The 9,811-nt window shown below is 55.9% G+C and overlaps 29 non-coding genes across 29 annotated transcripts; all 29 read right to left on the reverse strand.

Annotated features, from left to right (window-relative positions):
* Positions 1-28: 28 nt before the first annotated feature.
* Positions 29-102, reverse strand: TRNAN-GUU (transfer RNA asparagine (anticodon GUU)). The gene has a single exon. It is a non-coding gene; the product is annotated as a tRNA-Asn (tRNA).
* A 367-nt stretch (positions 103-469) lies between these two features.
* On the reverse strand, positions 470-543 carry TRNAN-GUU (transfer RNA asparagine (anticodon GUU)). The gene has a single exon. It is a non-coding gene; the product is annotated as a tRNA-Asn (tRNA).
* Positions 544-617: 74 nt separating this feature from the next.
* TRNAN-GUU (transfer RNA asparagine (anticodon GUU)) lies at positions 618-691 on the reverse strand. Its single transcript has one exon. It is a non-coding gene; the product is annotated as a tRNA-Asn (tRNA).
* A 75-nt stretch (positions 692-766) lies between these two features.
* Positions 767-840, reverse strand: TRNAN-GUU (transfer RNA asparagine (anticodon GUU)). Its single transcript has one exon. It is a non-coding gene; the product is annotated as a tRNA-Asn (tRNA).
* A 75-nt stretch (positions 841-915) lies between these two features.
* On the reverse strand, positions 916-989 carry TRNAN-GUU (transfer RNA asparagine (anticodon GUU)). Its single transcript has one exon. It is a non-coding gene; the product is annotated as a tRNA-Asn (tRNA).
* A 1,355-nt stretch (positions 990-2,344) lies between these two features.
* Positions 2,345-2,418, reverse strand: TRNAN-GUU (transfer RNA asparagine (anticodon GUU)). The gene has a single exon. It is a non-coding gene; the product is annotated as a tRNA-Asn (tRNA).
* Positions 2,419-2,493: 75 nt separating this feature from the next.
* TRNAN-GUU (transfer RNA asparagine (anticodon GUU)) lies at positions 2,494-2,567 on the reverse strand. Its single transcript has one exon. It is a non-coding gene; the product is annotated as a tRNA-Asn (tRNA).
* A 75-nt stretch (positions 2,568-2,642) lies between these two features.
* On the reverse strand, positions 2,643-2,716 carry TRNAN-GUU (transfer RNA asparagine (anticodon GUU)). The gene has a single exon. It is a non-coding gene; the product is annotated as a tRNA-Asn (tRNA).
* Positions 2,717-2,786: 70 nt separating this feature from the next.
* TRNAN-GUU (transfer RNA asparagine (anticodon GUU)) lies at positions 2,787-2,860 on the reverse strand. The gene has a single exon. It is a non-coding gene; the product is annotated as a tRNA-Asn (tRNA).
* A 75-nt stretch (positions 2,861-2,935) lies between these two features.
* TRNAN-GUU (transfer RNA asparagine (anticodon GUU)) lies at positions 2,936-3,009 on the reverse strand. Its single transcript has one exon. It is a non-coding gene; the product is annotated as a tRNA-Asn (tRNA).
* A 74-nt stretch (positions 3,010-3,083) lies between these two features.
* On the reverse strand, positions 3,084-3,157 carry TRNAN-GUU (transfer RNA asparagine (anticodon GUU)). The gene has a single exon. It is a non-coding gene; the product is annotated as a tRNA-Asn (tRNA).
* A 75-nt stretch (positions 3,158-3,232) lies between these two features.
* Positions 3,233-3,306, reverse strand: TRNAN-GUU (transfer RNA asparagine (anticodon GUU)). Its single transcript has one exon. It is a non-coding gene; the product is annotated as a tRNA-Asn (tRNA).
* A 1,355-nt stretch (positions 3,307-4,661) lies between these two features.
* TRNAN-GUU (transfer RNA asparagine (anticodon GUU)) lies at positions 4,662-4,735 on the reverse strand. The gene has a single exon. It is a non-coding gene; the product is annotated as a tRNA-Asn (tRNA).
* Positions 4,736-4,810: 75 nt separating this feature from the next.
* On the reverse strand, positions 4,811-4,884 carry TRNAN-GUU (transfer RNA asparagine (anticodon GUU)). Its single transcript has one exon. It is a non-coding gene; the product is annotated as a tRNA-Asn (tRNA).
* Positions 4,885-4,959: 75 nt separating this feature from the next.
* On the reverse strand, positions 4,960-5,033 carry TRNAN-GUU (transfer RNA asparagine (anticodon GUU)). The gene has a single exon. It is a non-coding gene; the product is annotated as a tRNA-Asn (tRNA).
* A 70-nt stretch (positions 5,034-5,103) lies between these two features.
* Positions 5,104-5,177, reverse strand: TRNAN-GUU (transfer RNA asparagine (anticodon GUU)). The gene has a single exon. It is a non-coding gene; the product is annotated as a tRNA-Asn (tRNA).
* A 75-nt stretch (positions 5,178-5,252) lies between these two features.
* On the reverse strand, positions 5,253-5,326 carry TRNAN-GUU (transfer RNA asparagine (anticodon GUU)). The gene has a single exon. It is a non-coding gene; the product is annotated as a tRNA-Asn (tRNA).
* A 75-nt stretch (positions 5,327-5,401) lies between these two features.
* On the reverse strand, positions 5,402-5,475 carry TRNAN-GUU (transfer RNA asparagine (anticodon GUU)). Its single transcript has one exon. It is a non-coding gene; the product is annotated as a tRNA-Asn (tRNA).
* Positions 5,476-5,550: 75 nt separating this feature from the next.
* Positions 5,551-5,624, reverse strand: TRNAN-GUU (transfer RNA asparagine (anticodon GUU)). Its single transcript has one exon. It is a non-coding gene; the product is annotated as a tRNA-Asn (tRNA).
* Positions 5,625-6,831: 1,207 nt separating this feature from the next.
* On the reverse strand, positions 6,832-6,905 carry TRNAN-GUU (transfer RNA asparagine (anticodon GUU)). The gene has a single exon. It is a non-coding gene; the product is annotated as a tRNA-Asn (tRNA).
* Positions 6,906-6,981: 76 nt separating this feature from the next.
* Positions 6,982-7,055, reverse strand: TRNAD-GUC (transfer RNA aspartic acid (anticodon GUC)). The gene has a single exon. It is a non-coding gene; the product is annotated as a tRNA-Asp (tRNA).
* Positions 7,056-7,129: 74 nt separating this feature from the next.
* TRNAN-GUU (transfer RNA asparagine (anticodon GUU)) lies at positions 7,130-7,203 on the reverse strand. Its single transcript has one exon. It is a non-coding gene; the product is annotated as a tRNA-Asn (tRNA).
* A 221-nt stretch (positions 7,204-7,424) lies between these two features.
* TRNAN-GUU (transfer RNA asparagine (anticodon GUU)) lies at positions 7,425-7,498 on the reverse strand. Its single transcript has one exon. It is a non-coding gene; the product is annotated as a tRNA-Asn (tRNA).
* Positions 7,499-7,573: 75 nt separating this feature from the next.
* Positions 7,574-7,647, reverse strand: TRNAN-GUU (transfer RNA asparagine (anticodon GUU)). The gene has a single exon. It is a non-coding gene; the product is annotated as a tRNA-Asn (tRNA).
* A 75-nt stretch (positions 7,648-7,722) lies between these two features.
* TRNAN-GUU (transfer RNA asparagine (anticodon GUU)) lies at positions 7,723-7,796 on the reverse strand. The gene has a single exon. It is a non-coding gene; the product is annotated as a tRNA-Asn (tRNA).
* A 367-nt stretch (positions 7,797-8,163) lies between these two features.
* On the reverse strand, positions 8,164-8,237 carry TRNAN-GUU (transfer RNA asparagine (anticodon GUU)). Its single transcript has one exon. It is a non-coding gene; the product is annotated as a tRNA-Asn (tRNA).
* A 74-nt stretch (positions 8,238-8,311) lies between these two features.
* On the reverse strand, positions 8,312-8,385 carry TRNAN-GUU (transfer RNA asparagine (anticodon GUU)). The gene has a single exon. It is a non-coding gene; the product is annotated as a tRNA-Asn (tRNA).
* Positions 8,386-8,460: 75 nt separating this feature from the next.
* Positions 8,461-8,534, reverse strand: TRNAN-GUU (transfer RNA asparagine (anticodon GUU)). Its single transcript has one exon. It is a non-coding gene; the product is annotated as a tRNA-Asn (tRNA).
* A 75-nt stretch (positions 8,535-8,609) lies between these two features.
* TRNAN-GUU (transfer RNA asparagine (anticodon GUU)) lies at positions 8,610-8,683 on the reverse strand. Its single transcript has one exon. It is a non-coding gene; the product is annotated as a tRNA-Asn (tRNA).
* Between the last annotated feature and the right edge of the window lie 1,128 nt (positions 8,684-9,811).

Here is a 9,811-nt window from a genome sequence, read left to right on the forward strand (position 1 = left end):
CAGCGCAAAGAAAAAAGAAGCGAGACAACGCCCCCGGGAGGGCTCGAACCTCCAACCTTTCGGTTAACAGCCGAACGCCCTAGCCGATCGCGCCACGGAGGCAGTCGTGCTGCTCTCTTACCACCGTCAGAACTTTTTTTCAATGCTATCAGCGGAAAGAAAAAAAATAGCGACACACCGCCCCCGCGAGGGCTCGAACCTCCAACCTTCCGGTTAACAGCCGATCTCGCAAGCCAATTGCGCAACTAAGGCAGTCGTGCTGCACTCTCACAACCGTCAGAACATTCCTCCAAAGCTATCAGCGCAAAGAAAAAAATGCGACACACCGCCCCCGGGAGGGCTCCAACCCCCAACCTTTCGGTTAAGAGCCGAACTCGTTAGCCAATTGCGCCACGGAGGCAGTCGTGCTGGTCTCTCACCACCGTCAGAACATTTCTCGAAAGCTGTCAGCGCAAAAAAAACGACCCCTCGCCCCCGGGAGGGCTTGAACCTCCAACCTTTCGGTTAACAGCCGAACGCGCTAGCCAATTGCGCCACGGAGGCCGTCGTGCTGCTGTCTCACCACAGTCAGAACATTTCTCCAAAGCTGTCAGCGCAAAGAAAAAAAAGCGACACCTCGCCCCCGGGAGGGCTCGAACCTCCAACCTTTCGGTTAACAGCCAAATGCGCTAGCCGATTGCGCCACGGAGGCAATCGCCCTGCTCTCTCACGACCGTCAGAACATTCTATCAAAGCTATCAGTGCAAAGAAAAAAGAAGCGAGACAACGCGCCCGGGAGGGCTCGAACCTCCAACCTTTCGGTTAACAGCCGAACGCGCTATCCGATTGCGCCACGGAGGCAATCGTCCAGCTCTCTCACGACCGTCAGTATATTCCATCAAAGCTATCAGCGCAAAGAAAAAAGAAGCGAGACAATGCCCCCGGGAGGGCTCGAACCTCCAACCTTTCGGTTAACAGCCGAACGCGCTAGCCGATTGCGCCACGGAGGCAGTCGTTCTGCTCTCTTACCACCGTCAGAACATTTCTCCAAAGCTGTCAGCGCAAAGAAAAAAAAATTTGCCCGCAGCTTCCCTCGGGGGAACACTGAGGAGGATGCGGAGCATATAATTGGTTAACGGGGTGTTAAAGTGCGACTTACTTGGGTCGATGGCTAAATTGGTTAACGTGGTTGTGAAATGGGGTGTTAAATTGCGACTTACTTGGGTCGCTGGCTAAATTGGTTAACGTGGTTGTAGGAGGGGTGTAAAATGAGTGAACACGTACGACACGTATGCGAAAGGGCGGTGTTTATTTATTGCGACGAACTTTGAGCACGATGGCTATTTGGTCGGTAAAGTGAAGAGTGAGTGGATTGGGTTGCAGCGGTCGTAGGTTGAAATTTGCAAAGACGTGGTCGATGCAGGTTCCGCGAATGGTGGTCGGCTGGTGGTGTTTGCAGTCGTCGTGCGTTGCGCGTTTCTGCGAGTGTCGCGACGCCATGTATTCGACTATCGCGGGCAGCATCGGGATCGGCCTCTCGTCGCCGACGCTTCCACTCGGCTTCCCGTTTTCGAAAGTCCGGGTCCTCTTGTCGACGCTTACGTTTCAAAGCGGCCGAATCCGGTGCTGCTGCTCGACGCTGACGTCTCTCAGCGGCTTCACGTTCTCTAAGTTGAGCATCTACCGCTCGACGCCGACGTTTACGTTCGGCGTCGCGAGCTCTTCTCCGCGCTGCCTTGTCTTCGGACGACGACTTGGTTGCGGTTCCGCCAACACTTTGGCCGGCGCTGGTCGAAGGGACGTCGATCATTGCGACCTCGGACGTCGACGCGCCGTACAAACCAACCGACGAGCGGCAACTGAGCGAGCGAGCACCGACCTTGAGTATATATACAGCGCGACGGCGCATGCACTGTCAGCTGTCGAATGTTCGAGAAGGGGGAGAAGCGCAACGGCGCATGCGCGCGCGTCAGCTGCCGATGTTCTCGAAGCGCGACGGCGCATGCGCGCGCGTCAGCTGCCGATGTTCTCGAAGCGTGACGGCGCATGCGCGCTACATTATACAGCTAGCGAATGTTCGTGAAGAGGAGAAGCGCACGCGGTGTGTAGAGGAGGAAAGGATGCACAGATGGTGGAAGAAAGAGGAGGAAGCTTGCGGACGGCGCCGCACTACAAGCCTCGAGTATTAGATGCTCCGCATCTAAAAAAGCGACACCCCGTCCCCGGGAGGGCTCGAACCTCCAAACTTTCGGTTAACAGCCCAACGAGCAAGCCGACTGCGCCACGGAGGCAATCGTGCTGCTCTCTTACCACCGTCAGAACATTTCTCCAAAGCTGTCAGCGCAAAGAAAAAAAAGCGACACCTCGCCCCCGGGAGGGCTCGAACCTCCATCCTTTCGGTTAACAGCCGAATGCGCTAGCCGATTGCGCCACGGAGGCAATCGTCCTGCTCTCTCACGACCGTCAGAACATTCTATCAAAGCTATCAGTGCAAAGAAAAAAGAAGCGAGACAACGCGCCCGGGAGGGCTCGAACCTCCAACCTTTCGGTTAACAGCCGAACGCGTTATCCGATTGCGCCACGGAGGCAATCGTCCAGCTCTCTCACGACCGTCAGTATAATCCATCAAAGCTATCAGCGCAAAGAAAAAAGAAGCGAGACAACGCCCCCGGGAGGGCTCGAACCTCCAACCTTTCGGTTAACAGCCGAACGCGCTAGCCGATCGCGCCACGGAGGCAGTCGTGCTGCTCTCTTACCACCGTCAGAACATTTCTCCAAAGCTGTCAGCGCAAAAAAAAACGACCCCTCGCCCCCGGGAGGGCTCGAACCTCCAACCTCTCGGTTAACAGCCGAACGCGTTATCCGATTGCGCCACGGAGGCAATCGTCCAGCTCTCTCACGACCGTCAGTATATTCCATCAAAGCTATCAGCGCAAAGAAAAAAGAAGCGAGACAACGCCCCCGGGAGGGCTCGAACCTCCAACTTTTCGGTTAACAGCCGAACGCGCTAGCCGATAGCGCCACGGAGGCAGTCGCGCTGGTCTCTCACCACTGTCAGAACATTTCTCCAAAGCTGTCAGCGCAAAAAAAAAAAAACGACCCCTCGCCCCCGGGAGGGCTCGAACCTCCAACCTTTCGGTTAACAGCCGAACGCGTTATCCGATTGCGCCACGGAGGCAATCGTCCAGCTCTCTCACGACCGTCAGTATATTCCATCAAAGCTATCAGCGCAAAGAAAAAAGAAGCGAGACAACGCCCCCGGGAGGGCTCGAACCTCCAACTTTTCGGTTAACAGCCGAACGCGCTAGCCGATTGCGCCACGGAGGCAGTCGTGCTGCTCTCTTACCACCGTCAGAACATTTCTCCAAAGCTGTCAGCGCAAAGAAAAAAAAAATTGCCCGCAGCTTCCCTCGGGGGAACACTGAGGAGGATGCGGAGCATATAATTGGTTAACGGGGTGTTAAAGTGCGACTTACTTGGGTCGATGGCTAAATTGGTTAACGTGGTTGTGAAATGGGATGTTAAATTGCGACTTACTTGGGTCGCTGGCTAAATTGGTTAACGTGGTTGTAGGAGGGGTGTAAAATGAGTGAACACGTACGACACGTATGCGAAAGGGCGGTGTTTATTTATTGCGACGAACTTTGAGCACGATGGCTATTTGGTCGGTAAAGTGAAGAGTGAGTGGATTGGGTTGCAGCGGTCGTAGGTTGAAATTTGCAAAGACGTGGTCGATGCAGGTTCCGCGAATGGTGGTCGGCTGGTGGTGTTTGCAGTCGTCGTGCGTTGCGCGTTTCTGCGAGTGTCGCGACGCCATGTATTCGACTATCGCGGGCAGCATCGGGATCGGCCTCTCGTCGCCGACGCTTCCACTCGGCTTCCCGTTTTCGAAAGTCCGGGTCCTCTTGTCGACGCTTACGTTTCAAAGCGGCCGAATCCGGTGCTGCTGCTCGACGCTGACGTCTCTCAGCGGCTTCACGTTCTCTAAGTTGAGCATCTACCGCTCGACGCCGACGTTTACGTTCGGCGTCGCGAGCTCTTCTCCGCGCTGCCTTGTCTTCGGACGACGACTTGGTTGCGGTTCCGCCAACACTTTGGCCGGCGCTGGTCGAAGGGACGTCGATCATTGCGACCTCGGACGTCGACGCGCCGTACAAACCAACCGACGAGCGGCAACTGAGCGAGCGAGCACCGACCTTGAGTATATATACAGCGCGACGGCGCATGCACTGTCAGCTGTCGAATGTTCGAGAAGGGGGAGAAGCGCAACGGCGCATGCGCGCGCGTCAGCTGCCGATGTTCTCGAAGCGCGACGGCGCATGCGCGCGCGTCAGCTGCCGATGTTCTCGAAGCGTGACGGCGCATGCGCGCTACATTATACAGCTAGCGAATGTTCGTGAAGAGGAGAAGCGCACGCGGTGTGTAGAGGAGGAAAGGATGCACAGATGGTGGAAGAAAGAGGAGGAAGCTTGCGGACGGCGCCGCACTACAAGCCTCGAGTATTAGATGCTCCGCATCTAAAAAAGCGACACCCCGTCCCCGGGAGGGCTCGAACCTCCAAACTTTCGGTTAACAGCCCAACGAGCAAGCCGACTGCGCCACGGAGGCAATCGTGCTGCTCTCTTACCACCGTCAGAACATTTCTCCAAAGCTGTCAGCGCAAAGAAAAAAAAGCGACACCTCGCCCCCGGGAGGGCTCGAACCTCCATCCTTTCGGTTAACAGCCGAATGCGCTAGCCGATTGCGCCACGGAGGCAATCGTCCTGCTCTCTCACGACCGTCAGAACATTCTATCAAAGCTATCAGTGCAAAGAAAAAAGAAGCGAGACAACGCGCCCGGGAGGGCTCGAACCTCCAACCTTTCGGTTAACAGCCGAACGCGTTATCCGATTGCGCCACGGAGGCAATCGTCCAGCTCTCTCACGACCGTCAGTATAATCCATCAAAGCTATCAGCGCAAAGAAAAAAGAAGCGAGACAACGCCCCCGGGAGGGCTCGAACCTCCAACCTTTCGGTTAACAGCCGAACGCGCTAGCCGATCGCGCCACGGAGGCAGTCGTGCTGCTCTCTTACCACCGTCAGAACATTTCTCCAAAGCTGTCAGCGCAAAAAAAAACGACCCCTCGCCCCCGGGAGGGCTCGAACCTCCAACCTCTCGGTTAACAGCCGAACGCGTTATCCGATTGCGCCACGGAGGCAATCGTCCAGCTCTCTCACGACCGTCAGTATATTCCATCAAAGCTATCAGCGCAAAGAAAAAAGAAGCGAGACAACGCCCCCGGGAGGGCTCGAACCTCCAACTTTTCGGTTAACAGCCGAACGCGCTAGCCGATAGCGCCACGGAGGCAGTCGCGCTGGTCTCTCACCACTGTCAGAACATTTCTCCAAAGCTGTCAGCGCAAAAAAAAAAAAAACGACCCCTCGCCCCCGGGAGGGCTCGAACCTCCAACCTTTCGGTTAACAGCCGAACGCGTTATCCGATTGCGCCACGGAGGCAATCGTCCAGCTCTCTCACGACCGTCAGTATATTCCATCAAAGCTATCAGCGCAAAGAAAAAAGAAGCGAGACAACGCCCCCGGGAGGGTTCGAACCTCCAACTTTTCGGTTAACAGCCGAACGCGCTAGCCGATTGCGCCACGGAGGCAGTCGTGCTGCTCTCTTACCACCGTCAGAACATTTCTCCAAAGCTGTCAGCGCAAAGAAAAAAAAAATTGCCCGCAGCTTCCCTCGGGGGAACACTGAGGAGGATGCGGAGCATATAATTGGTTAACGGGGTGTTAAAGTGCGACTTACTTGGGTCGATGGCTAAATTGGTTAACGTGGTTGTGAAATGGGATGTTAAATTGCGACTTACTTGGGTCGCTGGCTAAATTGGTTAACGTGGTTGTAGGAGGGGTGTAAAATGAGTGAACACGTACGACACGTATGCGAAAGGGCGGTGTTTATTTATTGCGACGAACTTTGAGCACGATGGCTATTTGGTCGGTAAAGTGAAGAGTGAGTGGATCGGGTTGCAGCGGTCGTAGGTTGAAATTTGCAAAGACGTGGTCGATGCAGGTTCCGCGAATGGTGGTCGGCTGGTGGTGTTTGCAGTCGTCGTGCGTTGCGCGTTTCTGCGAGTGTCGCGACGCCATGTATTCGACTATCGCGGATAGCATCGGGATCGGCCTCTCGTCGCTTACGCTTGCACTCGGCTTCCCGTTTTCGAAAGTCCGGGTCCTCTTGTCGACGCTTACGTTTCAAAGCGGCCGAATCCGGTGCTGCTGCTCGACGCTGACGTCTCTCAGCGGCTTCACGTTCTCTAAGTTGAGCATCTTCCGCCCGACGCCGACGTTTACGTTCGGCGTCGCGAGCTCTTCTCCGCGCTGCCTTGTCTTCGGACGACGACTTGGTTGCGGTTCCGCCAACACTTTGGCCGGCGCTGGTCGAAGGGACGTCGATCATTGCGACCTCGGACGTCGATGCGCCGTACAAACCAACCGACGAGCGGCAACTGAGCCAGCGAGCACCGACCTTGAGTATATATACAGCGCGACGGCGCATGCACTGTCAGCTGTCGAATGTTCGAGAAGGGGGAGAAGCGCAACGGCGCATGCGCGCGCGTCAGCTGCCGATGTTCTCGAAGCGCGACTGCGCACGCGCGCGCGTCAGTTGCCGATGTTCTTGAAGCGTGACGGCGCATGCGCGCTACATTATACAGCCAGCGAATTATCGTGAAGAGGAGAAGCGCACGCGGTGTGTAGAGGAGGAAGGGATGCACAGATGGTGGAAGAAGGAGGAGGAAGCTTGCGGACGGCGCCGCACTACAAGCCTCGAGTATTAGATGCTCCGCATCTAAAAAAGCGACACCCCGTCCCCGGGAGGGCTTGAACCTCCAACCTTTCGGTTAACAGCCCAACGAGCTAGCCGACTGCGCCACAGAGGCAATCGTGCTGCTCTCTTACCACCGTCAGAACTTTTTTTCAATGCTATCAGCGGAAAGAAAAAAAGTAGCGACACACCGCCACCGGGAGGGCTCTAACCTCCAACCTTTCGGTTGACAGCCGAATGCGCTAGCCGATTGCGCCACGGAGGCAATCGTGCTGCTCTCTTGCCACCGTCAGAACATTTCTCCAAAGCTATCAGCGCAAAGAAAAAAAAGCGACACAACGCCCCCGGGAGGGCTCGAACCTCCAACTTTTCGGTTAACAGCCGAACGCGCTAGCCAATTGCGCAACGGAGGCAGTCGTGCTGGTCTCTCACCACTGTCAAAACTTTTCTGCAAAGCTGTCAGCGCAAAGAAAAAAAGCGACACGACGCCCCCGGGAAGGCTCCAACCTCCAACCTTTCCATTAAGAGCCGAACGCGCTAGCCAATTGCGCCACGGAGGCCGTCGTGCTGCTGTCTCACCACAGTCAGAACATTTCTCCAAAGCTGTCAGCGCAAAGAAAAAAAAGCGACACCTCGCCCCCGGGAGGGCTCGAACCTCCAACCCTTCGGTTAACAGCCGAATGCGCTAGCCGATTGCGCCATGGAGGCAATCGTCCTGCTCTCTCACGACCGTCAGACTATTCTATCAAAGCTATCAGTGCAAAGAAAAAAGAAGCGAGACAACGCGCCCGGGAGGGCTCGAACCTCCAACCTTTCGGTTAACAGCCGAACGCGCTATCCGATTGCGCCACGGAGGCAATCGTCCAGCTCTCTAACGACTGTCAGTATATTCCATCAGAGCTATCAGCGCAAAGAAAAAAGAAGCGAGACAACGCCCCCGGGAGGGCTCGAACCTCCAACCTTTCGGTTAACAGCCGAACGCCCTAGCCGATCGCGCCACGGAGGCAGTCGTGCTGCTCTCTTACCACCGTCAGAACTTTTTTTCAATGCTATCAGCGGAAAGAAAAAAAATAGCGACACACCGCCCCCGCGAGGGCTCGAACCTCCAACCTTCCGGTTAACAGCCGATCTCGCAAGCCAATTGCGCAACTAAGGCAGTCGTGCTGCACTCTCACAACCGTCAGAACATTCCTCCAAAGCTATCAGCGCAAAGAAAAAAATGCGACACACCGCCCCCGGGAGGGCTCCAACCCCCAACCTTTCGGTTAAGAGCCGAACTCGTTAGCCAATTGCGCCACGGAGGCAGTCGTGCTGGTCTCTCACCACCGTCAGAACATTTCTCGAAAGCTGTCAGCGCAAAAAAAACGACCCCTCGCCCCCGGGAGGGCTTGAACCTCCAACCTTTCGGTTAACAGCCGAACGCGCTAGCCAATTGCGCCACGTAGGCCGTCGTGCTGCTGTCTCACCACAGTCAGAACATTTCTCCAAAGCTGTCAGCGCAAAGAAAAAAAAGCGACACCTCGCCCCCGGGAGGGCTCGAACCTCCAACCTTTCGGTTAACAGCCAAATGCGCTAGCCGATTGCGCCACGGAGGCAATCGTCCTGCTCTCTCACGACCGTCAGAACATTCTATCAAAGCTATCAGTGCAAAGAAAAAAGAAGCGAGACAACGCGCCCGGGAGGGCTCGAACCTCCAACCTTTCGGTTAACAGCCGAACGCGCTATCCGATTGCGCCACGGAGGCAATCGTCCAGCTCTCTCACGACCGTCAGTATATTCCATCAAAGCTATCAGCGCAAAGAAAAAAGAAGCGAGACAACGCCCCCGGGAGGGCTCGAACCTCCAACCTTTCGGTTAACAGCCGAACGCGCTAGCCGATTGCGCCACGGAGGCAGTCGTGCTGCTCTCTTACCACCGTCAGAACATTTCTCCAAAGCTGTCAGCGCAAAGAAAAAAAAATTTGCCCGCAGCTTCCCTCGGGGGAACACTGAGGAGGATGCGGAGCATATAATTGGTTAACGGGGTGTTAAAGTGCGACTTACTTGGGTCGATGGCTAAATTGGTTAACGTGGTTGTGAAATGGGGTGTTAAATTGCGACTTACTTGGGTCGCTGGCTAAATTGGTTAACGTGGTTGTAGGAGGGGTGTAAAATGAGTGAACACGTACGACACGTATGCGAAAGGGCGGTGTTTATTTATTGCGACGAACTTTGAGCACGATGGCTATTTGGTGGGTAAAGAGAAGAGTGAGTGGATCGGGTTGCAGCGGTCGTAGGTTGAAATTTGCAAAGACGTGGTCGATGCAGGTTCCGCGAATGGTGGTCGGCTGGTGGTGTTTGCAGTCGTCGTGCGTTGCGCGTTTCTGCGAGTGTCGCGACGCCATGTATTCGACTATCGCGGGCAGCATCGGGATCGGCCTCTCGTCGCCGACGCTTGCACTCGGCTTCCCGTTTTCGAAAGTCCGGGTCCTCTTGTCGACGCTTACGTTTCAAAGCGGCCGAATCCGGTGCTGCTGCTCGACGCTGACGTCTCTCAGCGGCTTCACGTTCTCTAAGTTGAGCATCTACCGCTCGACGCCGACGTTTACGTTCGGCGTCGCGAGCTCTTCTCCGCGCTGCCTTGTCTTCGGACGACGACTTGGTTGTGGTTCCGCCAACACTTTGGCCGGCGCTGGTCGAAGGGACGTCGATCATTGCGACCTCGGACGTCGACGCGCCGTACAAACCAACCGACGAGCGGCAACTGAGCGAGCGAGCACCGACCTTGAGTATATATACAGCGCGACGGCGCATGCACTGTCAGCTGTCGAATGTTCGAGAAGGGGGAGAAGCGCAACGGCGCATGCGCGCGCGTCAGCTGCCGATGTTCTCGAAGCGCGACGGCGCATGCGCGCGCGTCAGCTGCCGATGTTCTCGAAGCGTGACGGCGCATGCGCGCTACATTATACAGCTAGCGAATGTTCGTGAAGAGGAGAAGCGCACGCGGTGTGTAGAGGAGGAAAGGATGCACAGATGGTGGAAG

Source organism: Rhipicephalus microplus, unplaced genomic scaffold, assembly GCF_043290135.1.
Source record: "Rhipicephalus microplus isolate Deutch F79 unplaced genomic scaffold, USDA_Rmic scaffold_45, whole genome shotgun sequence".
NCBI lineage: Eukaryota > Metazoa > Arthropoda > Arachnida > Ixodida > Ixodidae > Rhipicephalus > Rhipicephalus microplus.